Source organism: Bubalus kerabau, chromosome 2, assembly GCF_029407905.1.
Source record: "Bubalus kerabau isolate K-KA32 ecotype Philippines breed swamp buffalo chromosome 2, PCC_UOA_SB_1v2, whole genome shotgun sequence".
NCBI lineage: Eukaryota > Metazoa > Chordata > Mammalia > Artiodactyla > Bovidae > Bubalus > Bubalus kerabau.
Window position 1 is genome coordinate 196,101,926 of NC_073625.1, and position 9,932 is coordinate 196,111,857.

Consider the following 9,932-nt stretch of genomic DNA (forward strand, 5'->3'; position numbering starts at 1 on the left):
AAAGGGGAGTTCAATACCATGAATCACTCAATTTACAAAAGGTTTTTTTGTTAGTCATGAGGGTCTGATGTCCCCATGAAGGGATTTAGTGCTTCTCTAGTTATGAGGAGATGCAAGGATTGAGATCATAAAATCTGTTCCTAAAAACATCCAACTATCTAAAGACCTATCCCACCAGATTCCCCGGAGCACAGAGGGCCTCACTGCACCCTGAACTCCCTCAGGGGGTGTTGAAGGTCCACAGCTGTAGCAGCATGGGCTTCAGTCTCCGTAGAGGCAGATGGCAAATGGCTTTGTTGTTCAGCAGTTGGCAATGCTCTTGGTAAGTGCCAATTTGTAGTTGCCCGTTACAATAATGCTTCTATTTTATATTTTGCTTTTTTGGCCCCAAGGTATGTGGAATCTTAGTTCCCACTGGAACGGAAAGTCTTAACTACTGGACTGCCAGGGAAATCCTTGTATTTGTTTATTTAAAAAAGATTCTCATCTCGTTATCGGTATGATCTGTGGTGGGACATGGTTCTCATGCTGTGTTCACAGGCATGGCCTCCTTGAGTTCTCTGAATCTATTTAATGTCTGGTTAAATGTCTTTCTTTAGTAAGTTCAACGTCTGGGCTTAAAGGCAGTTCTTGACTGCTTTTTTCTTGAAGGCCATATTTCCTGTGTCTTGACAGGTCTAATAATGTTTTTGTTGCAAACTGGACACAAGAAATCATATGCTGTACAAACTCTGGGAATCACATGGTCCAGGCTCTGCTGGCAACAGCTGCTGTTTGTTTACAAACTTTCCTGAACTCAATGTGTAGAGTCTATTTTCTTTGTCACATGTGGCCACTGGGATTTCAAGAGAACTTGCAGACAGGCCAGTGATGACAGAGTCTGGCAATGGGGCTTTTTGGAGGAGCAACTTTCCCCAAGCCCCACAGCTGGGAAGAGAAAGATGGGCCCAAGGCAGGTTAAAATGCTGCAAAGTTAACATTTCTTACAGAGATTCAGTTATTTTGGGGGGGAATGCTGCTGCTGCTGCTGCTAAGTCACTTCAGTCGTGTCTGACTCTGTGCGACCCCAGAGACGGCAGCCCACCAGGCTCCCCCATCCCTGGGATTCTCCAGGCAAGAACACTGGAGTGGGTTGCCATTTCCTCCTCCAATGCATAAAAGTGAAAAGTGAAAGTGAAGTCGCGCTGTTGTGTCTGACTCTTCGCGACCCCATGGACTGCAGCCCACCAGGCCCCTCCGTCCATGGGATTTTCCAGGCAAGAATACTGGAGTGGGGTGCCATCGCCTTGGGGGGGAATATATCTCCTCAAATGGCTGCACGCCTTTGGTTAATTTCCAGAGTGTTGAAAAAAATTGCTTTTGATAATTTTCTGTCATTAGCAGCCAGACCTAATTTCAACATTTGCTTGAAACTTACTCTTTTTGGGTATTCGTTGCTGTTCCTGGGCTTTTTCTAGTTGTGGTGAGTGGGGGTCACTCTGTAGTTGTGGTGCACAGGGTTAGTTGCCCCACGGCACGTGGAATCTTCCTGGACCAGGGATCGAACCTGTGTCTCTTACATTGGCAGGCGGACTCTTAACCACTGGACACCAAGCAAGTCCCTGAAACTTACTTTCATATTGCTCACATCCAGGTTTGTACAACCCTTTGCTCATCGCTCCCTGGATTCCATCTTTAATCCAGCTCACCCGCTTGCTGTCAGTTGCTCCCTGTCATTGCCTCTCTGCGGTAAGTCTCACCTCTCTAGGATGCGGGGCTTTATCCCAAGCCTGTATCACATCCTGGCATTTTCGTTTCCATTTTCAACCAGGGCATGAACACAGGAAGAGGATGTTTTCTCACTGTATACTCGGCGCACTTTACATGGCTAAGTGATTGGTGAGTTGACTTAGGTTTGTATTGAGACTTCCAGGTTAGTTTTCTTGATACGTCTTTTTTTTTTTTTTTTAACTGAAGAACAGATGCAGCGAGCTACCAAATTACTGGGGATATGTGTGTACACGTGTGTGACGATCCCTGAGAAGCCAGAGGGGTGGGGGATGACTGAGCAGAGAAGGAAGGAAAGCAGACAAGGGGGTCCCAGCCTGGCCAGAAAGGCTGGCTTGACTGTTTGGTCCTGTGCCCTGTCTCCGGGGAGGCTCTGAGGTGTGCTGCTGCTGAGAAGCCTCCTTCAGGAGGGAGGCGGGGAGATTCATCCTTCTGTTCGGTCTCCCGTTATCAGCATTCCCTTCACAGGGATCAAACCCCCACACTTCTGGGTTCTGCCACCTGCCCCAGAGGCCCCAGGGGTTGGAACCTCTCCTGGGCTGCTTCTGTTAGCCACCCCTTCTTTGGGCAGTCTTATTTCTCTTAAGGAGCCTGTATTTTTTACCAAACTTTTTATTTTGTGATGGGATTTAGCCTGTTGACAAGCAACATTGTGATAGTTTTAAGTGAACAGCAGAGGGGCTTGAGAGAGTCAATTCTTAGGCAGGTTGATAAGAAGTCCAGGGTCCCTGAGGAGGAGAGAGGGGTCTGGAATTCTCAAGGAGGAGGAAAGGACAAATGTCTTTTTTTCCTCTACATTCCTTAGTCTTAGTCACATAAAACTTTTTTTTCTTTAAGCCTGGAACTGATGATTACACAACAAACAACTCAGTTTAAACTCTGTCAGATCAGATCAGTCGCTCAGTCATGTCCGACTCTTTGCGACCCCATGAATCGCAGCACGCCAGGCCTCCCTCTCCATCACCAACTCCCGGAGTTCACTGAGACTCATGTCCATCGAGTCAGTGATGCCATCCAGCCATCGCATCCTCTGTCGTCCCCTTCTCCTCCTGCCCCCAATCCCTCCCAGCATCAGAGTCTTTTCCAATGAGTCAACTCTTCACATCAGGTGGCCAAAGTACTGGAGTTTCAGCTTTAGCATCATTCCTTCCAAAGAAATCCCAGGGCTGATCTCCTTCAGAATGGACTGGTTGGATCTCCTTGCAGTCCAAGGGACTCTCAAGAGTCTTCTCCAACACCACAGTTCAAAAGCATCAATTCTTCGGCGCTCAGCCTTCTTCACAGTCCAACTCTCACATCCATACATGACCACAGGAAAAACCATAGCCTTGACCAGATGGACCTTTGTTGGCAAAGTAATGTCTCTGCTTTTGAATATGCTATCTAGGTTGGTCATAACTTTCTTGCCAAGGAGTAAGCGTCTTTTAATTTCATGACTGCAGTCACCATCTGCAGTGATTTTGGAGCCCAGAAAAATCAAGTCTGACACTGTTTCCACCGTTTCCCCATCTATTTCCCATGAAGTGATGGGACCAGATGCCATGATCTTTGTTTTCTGAATGTTGAGCTTTAAGCCAACTTTTTCACTCTCCACATTCACTTTCATCAAGAGGCTTTTGAGTTCCTCTTCCCTTTCTGCCATAAGGGTGGTGTCATCTGCATATCTGAGGTGACTGATATTTCTCCCGGCAATCTTGATGCCAGCTTGTGTTTCTTCCAGTCCAGCGTTTCTCATGATGTACTCTGCATATAAGTTAAATAAACAGGGTGACAATATACAGCCTTGATGTGCTCCTTTTCCTATTTGGAACCAGTCTGTTGTTCCATGTCCAGTTCTAACTGTTGCTTCCTGACCTGCATACAAATTTCTCAAGAGGCAAATCAGGTGGTCTGGTATTCCCATCTCTTTCAGAATTTTCCACAGTTTATTGTGATCCACACAGTCAAAGGCTTTGGCATAGTCAATAAAGCAGAAATAGATCTTTTTCTGGAACTCTCTTGCTTTTTCCATGATCCAGCGTGCCAGGGTCCAGCCCCAGCTGATCCAGGGTATTAGAAGCAGGGACGGCGTCAGCGAGGATCAGGATACAATAGCTTCAATTAGATATTAATTAGAGATATAAAGAGTAATAGAATGAGGATAGCTCAGTAGGAAAATTCAGTGGAGAAAAGAGGCTGAGTAGCTTGGTTTACGCGGGAGACCAATAAAACTTCAAGACAAGAAGTTTGCACCACTTATGTAGGCCGCAGGCATCCTTCCGTTCTCCCAAAGGAGAGGAGACACTGAGGCCTCCCCGGTCGGATCTTAGAAGCCCAGGCATAATTAGCAAGCATGGTGGGTTCCGCGCTCCAGATGGAGACTCAGCCAGAATTTGAGAGAGAGAGCAACATGGGGAGACCAAGTTTCAGTGAACAAGGCCCGCACTTTATTTTCCAAAGTAGTTTTTATACCTAAAGTTGTGCATAGAGGATAATGGGGGAAGGGGTGGAGTCATGCAAGGACAGCAGTTCCTGGTCCTAATCGAAGCCAGGCTTTCAAACTTGTCATATGCAAAAGTTCAGGTGAATTACATCATCTTCTGGCCAGGAGGCCTGTTAACATTTTAAGAAACTTATCTTTCTCTAAAGGTGATTATTCCAAAGTCAGGCACCAGCCTCCAAAAAAGCACTGGACAAGCTGCATTCCTATAGGGCAAAGGTGAGGTGGGCTCAATCAAGAAAAGAATTAACTCAAGGGTCCAACGTTACAAACACTGAGGCTACTACTTACATTTCTATACACCCATTATATCAATCAATACACTGCCAAGGACACAGTAGGTAAGGAGTATGGAGACTTAGCAGCAAACATTGGCTCAATAAGTGAAAAACCCTTCACCAATACAATTTCTAATCAATCTTTTAACTACTCAAAAGAATCTGTGTTTAGACAGTTTAGAACATCTCCTGCCTCTCACAGTTGGGAGGCTCTGAACAATCACATGTGGCCGGAAAAACCTATTCAGGCAGGCTAGAGGATTTCCAAAGGAGTTTGTAGGTTGAAACACTGTCACACCAGGAATTATTAACTGGAGCTGTAAGCTAACTCTTTTTTCAGAGAGGTAGTGGGGGACAGCCCCCGTAAAGTCAGAGGTGTAGGTGAGAGCACAAAGCCGAAAGTAGGCAGACTCTGGTTTGGGGGTAGATGCTTGAGAATTTCCAGGGGAACTCCTGAGGCTCGATCCTGCCTTTGCATATGCCGAGCCTCCTTCCTCATGACCTTTGTCATGGGCGGAGTTCCTCACGCTGGCTCCCGGCAGTGATAGAATTCCAGTTGAGCTAGTCCAGATCCTGAAAGATGATGCTGTGGAAAGTGCTGCACTCAATATGCAATATGCACTCAATATGCAATATGCCAGCTCCCGGCACCAGCGGATGTTGGCAATTTGATCTCTGGTTCCTCTGCCTTTTCTAAAACCAGCTTGAACATCAGAAAGTTCACGGTTCACATATTGCTGAAGCCTGGCTTGGAGAATTTTGAGCATTACTTTACTAGCGTGTGAGATGAGTGCAATTGTGCAGTAGTTTGAGCATTCTTTGGCATTGCTTTTCTTTGGGATTGGAATGAAAACTGACTTTTTCCAGTCCTGTGGCCACTGCTGAGTTTTCCAAATTTGCTGGCATATTGAGTGCAGCACTTTCACAGCATCATCTTTCAGGATTTGGAATAGCTCAATTGGAATTCCATCACCTCCACTAGCTTTGTTTGTAGTGATGCTTTCTAAGGCCCACTTGACTTCACATTCCAGGATGTCTGGCTCTAGGTCAGTGATCACACCATCGTGATTATCCGGGTCGTGAAGATCTTTTTTGTATAGTTCTTCTGTGTATTCTTGCCATCTCTTCTTAATATCTTCTGCTTCTGTTAGGTCCATACCATTTCTCTCCTTTATCGAGCCCATCTTTGCATGAAATGTTCATTTGGTATCTCTGATTCGCTTGAAGAGATCCCTAGTCTTTCCCATTCTGTTGTTTTCCTCTATTTCTTTGCATTGATCACTGAAGAAGGCTTTCTTATCTCTTCTTGCTATTCTTTGGAACTCTGCATTCAGATGTTTATATCTTTCCTTTTCTCCTTTGTTTTTCGCTTCTCTACTTTTCACAGCTATTTGTAAGCCCTCCGCAGACAGCCATTTGCTTTTTTGCATTTCTTTTCCATGAGGATGGTCTTGATCCCTGTCTCCTGGACAATGTCACGAACCTCATTCCATAGTTCATCAGGCACTCTATCTATCAGATCTAGGCCCTTAAATCTATTTCTCACTTCCACTGTATAATCATAAGGGATTTGATTTAGGTCATACCTGAATGGTCTAGTGGTGTTCCCTACTTTCTTCAATTTCAGTCTGAATTTGGCAATAAGGAGTTCATGATCTGAGCCACAGTCAGCTCCTGGTCTTGTTTTTGTTGACTGTATAGAGCTTCTCCATCTTTGGCTGCAAAGAATATAATCAGTCTGATTTCGGTGCTGACCATCTGGTGATGTCCATGTATAGAGTCTTCTCTTGTGTTGTTGGAAGAGGGTGTTTGTTATGACCAGTGCATTTTCTTGGCAAAACTCTACTAGTCTTTGCCCTGCTTCATTCTGTATTCCAAGGCCAAATTTGCCTGTTACTCTAGGTGTTTCTTGACTTCCTACTTTTGCATTCCAGTCCCCTATAATGAAAAGGACATCTTTTTTGGGTGTTAGTTCTAAAAGGTCTTGTAGGTCTTCATAGATTCGTTCAACTTCAGCTTCTTCAGCATTACTGGTTGGGGCATAGACTTGGATTACTGTGATATTGAATGGTTTGCCTTGGAAACGAACAGAGATCATTCTGTCATTTTTGAGATTGCATCCAAGTACTGCATTTCAGCCTCTTTTGTTGACCATGATGGCCACTCCATGTCTTCTGAGGGATTCCTGCCCACAGTAGTAGATATAATGGTCATCTGAGTTAAATTCACCCATTCCAGTCCAATTCAGTTCGCTGATTCCTAGAATGTCGACATTCACTCTTGCCATCTCTTGTTTGACCACTTCCAATTTGCCTTGATTCATGGACCTGACATTCCAGGTTCCTATGCAATATTGCTCTTTACAGTATCGGACCTTGCTTCTATCACCAGTCACATCCACAGCTGGGTATTCTTTTTGCTTTGGCTCCATCCCTTCATTCTTTCTGGAGTTATTTCTCCACTGATCTCCAGTAGCATATTGGGCACCTACTGACCTGGGGAGTTTCACTTTCAGTATCCTATCATTTTGCCTTTTCATACTGTTCATGGGGTTCTCAAGGCAAGAATACTGAAGTGGTTTGCCATTCCCTTCTCCAGTGGACCACATTCTGTTAGATCTCTCCACCATGACCCGCCCATCTTGGGTTGCCCCACAGGCATGGCTTAGTTTCATTGAGTAAGGATTATATAACAACAAGGCATCCTGCTTGAGGACTGTTTCTCCTTCCTGAAACCCTTCTGGCTAATCCTGTTATCTTAAAATGTAAATTATGGGAGTGGGTCTAGTAAGATCTCTACAATCTTGAGACATTCTTTTGATTTATTGTAATAACCAGTTAAAAAGTATATAATTCCCTTGCTAAGGCTAGGGATGGGGAGCACTCTCCACCCCCCTTCTGATGTCTATGTCAGAAGCTTCCTCTCTCCTTTTTCACTTTAATAAAACTCTGCTTACACAAAAGCTCTTGAGTGATCAAGCCTGGTCCCTGGTCCAGAAGTTAAACCTTCTTCTTTGGAGATCATGAATCTGACACCATTGACCATAAGCTATCAGATTCACCCATACATACACATGTATCCATTCTCCCCCAAAGCCCCCTCCCATTAGAAAGTCCAGGAAAGTAAGGCATTATTTTATTAGTTAGCTGCCTGCACCACCTCTTCCCCCCTCTCTATTTTTTTTTTTTTTTTTTGCTGCATAGTCTTTGCTTTCCTCTTTGTCTGACAGCAATTTTAAAATATATTTGAAAAGATAGACTAGATTTAACATTTTTAAATTTTATATTAGAGTATAGTTGATTAACAATGTTGCATTAGTTTCAAGTGTACAGCAAAGTGATTCAGTTATATATTTACGTGTATCAATTCTTTTTCAAATTATTTCCCACTTAGGCTATTACAGAATATTGAGCTATACAGTAGGTCTTTGTTGGTTATCTGTCTTTAAATATAGCAGTGTGTACATGTCAATCCCAAACTCTCAACCTATCCCTTCACCCCCTACCCCTAGTCTGTTAACCCTAAGTTCGTTCTCCAAGTCTGCAAGTCTCTTTCTGTTTTGTAAATAAGTTCATTTGTATAATTTCTTTTTTTTTAGGTTCCACACATAAAGAATATCATACGATTTTTGTCTTTCTCTGACTTACTGCAGTTAGTGTAATAATTTCCAGGTCCATTCATGTTTCTTCAAATGGCATAATTTCATTCTTTTTGTGGCTGAGTAATATCGCATTGCATAAAGTAGCAGATCTTTATCCATTCCTCTGTCAGTGGGCATTTAGGTTGATTCCCTGTCTTGGCTGTTGTGAATAGCGCTGCTATAAGCAGTGGGGTGCATGTAGTTTTTTGAACCCTGTTTTTCTCTGGATTATCTGCCCAGAGTGGGATCACTGGTAACTCTACTTTTAGTTTTTCAAGGAACCTCCATACTGTTCTCCATAGTGGTTTTACCAACTTACATTCCCACGGAGAGTGTAGGAAGGAGGCTTCCCTTTTCTCTGTATCCAACCTGAAGAGACAGAGTGCATTGGTCATTCAATCTTTCCTCTGACATTTGTGATCAATATATATTGTTGACAATTTGTCATAGATTAACTAATTACTTAATTAATTATAACTTCACAGCTCATTATTGGTAATGTCATGTAAAGTTTTAGGATTGTTGTTAAAATTGGGACCATCTCTACTGAGTTTCTTTCGCTCGTGAGCTTTAAGACTGCAAGGCATTTCAAGGTTTCTTGTGATTGACTATTCAATGTCCTTTATGTAGTGACATGTTAGGAGTTTCACATTATCTTTATTACTATCAATGTCACAGAAGCAAAAGTTGAAATCTTATTTCAGTGTGAGTCAATGGTTCATTTCTCATTAATAGGATACCAAATCATTCAAGAAACTATTATTTCTACTAGAAGTTTATTTCCTTGTCTTAATGATTGACTGCTTTTAGGATCATCTAAACTTTTTCATTAATATTCTCTTTGCAATAGCAGAATTACTTCTGTTGTTCATTTCTTATCTTTATAGCTTTTAAAATATTGTATTAATTTTTGTGTGTTTTTTTCTCTCAGTGCTTTAATAAATTCTAGTGTCAAAAAGAGGAGAAGGAAATGGCAACCCACTCCAGTGTTCTTGCCTGGAGAATCCCATGGACGGACAAGCCTGGTAGGCTGCAGTTCATGGGGTCGCACAGAGTCGGACACGACTGAAGTGACTTAGCAGCAGCAGCAGTGTCAAAAGGATTCTTTCTAATATATATCCTTGTATTAGAGTCTATAATTTCTCCCGTGTTTTATTGATTTTTTCTTTTTTTTTTTTAATTTTATTTTATTTTTAAACTTTACATAATTGTATTAGTTTTGCTAAATATCAAAATGAATCTGCCACAGGTATACATGTGTTCCCCATCCTGAACCCTCCTCCCTCCTCCCTCCCCATTCCATCCCCCTGGGTCGTCCCAGTGCACCAGCCCCAAGCATCCAGTATCGTGCATCGAACCTGGACTGGCAACTCGTTTCATACATGATATTTTACATGTTTCAATGCCATTCTCCCAAATCTTCCCACCCTCTCCCTCTCTCTCAGAGTCCATAAGACTGTTCTATACATCAGTGTCTCTTTTGCTGTCTCATACACAGGGTTATTGTTACCATCTTTCTAAATTCCATATATATGCATTAGTATACTGTATTGGTGTTTTTCCTTCTGGCTTACTTCACTCTGTATAATAGGCTCCAGTTTCATCCACCTCATTAGAACTGATTCAAATGTATTCTTTTTAATGGCTGAGTAATACTCCATTGTGTATATGTACCACAGCTTTCTTATCCATTCATCTGCTGATGGACATCTAGGTTGCTTCCATGTCCTGGCTATTATAAACAGTGCTGCGATGAACATTGGGGTAC

General features: G+C 42.9%; 1 long non-coding RNA gene across 1 annotated transcript; it reads left to right on the top strand.

Annotated features, from left to right (window-relative positions):
- The first annotated feature begins 263 nt into the window (after positions 1 to 263).
- Positions 264 to 9,206, top strand: LOC129645047 (uncharacterized). Its single transcript, XR_008711132.1, has 4 exons — positions 264 to 322; positions 1,634 to 1,728; positions 1,811 to 1,878; positions 9,096 to 9,206. It is a non-coding gene; the product is annotated as an uncharacterized LOC129645047 (long non-coding RNA).
- The last annotated feature ends 726 nt before the right edge of the window (positions 9,207 to 9,932 follow it).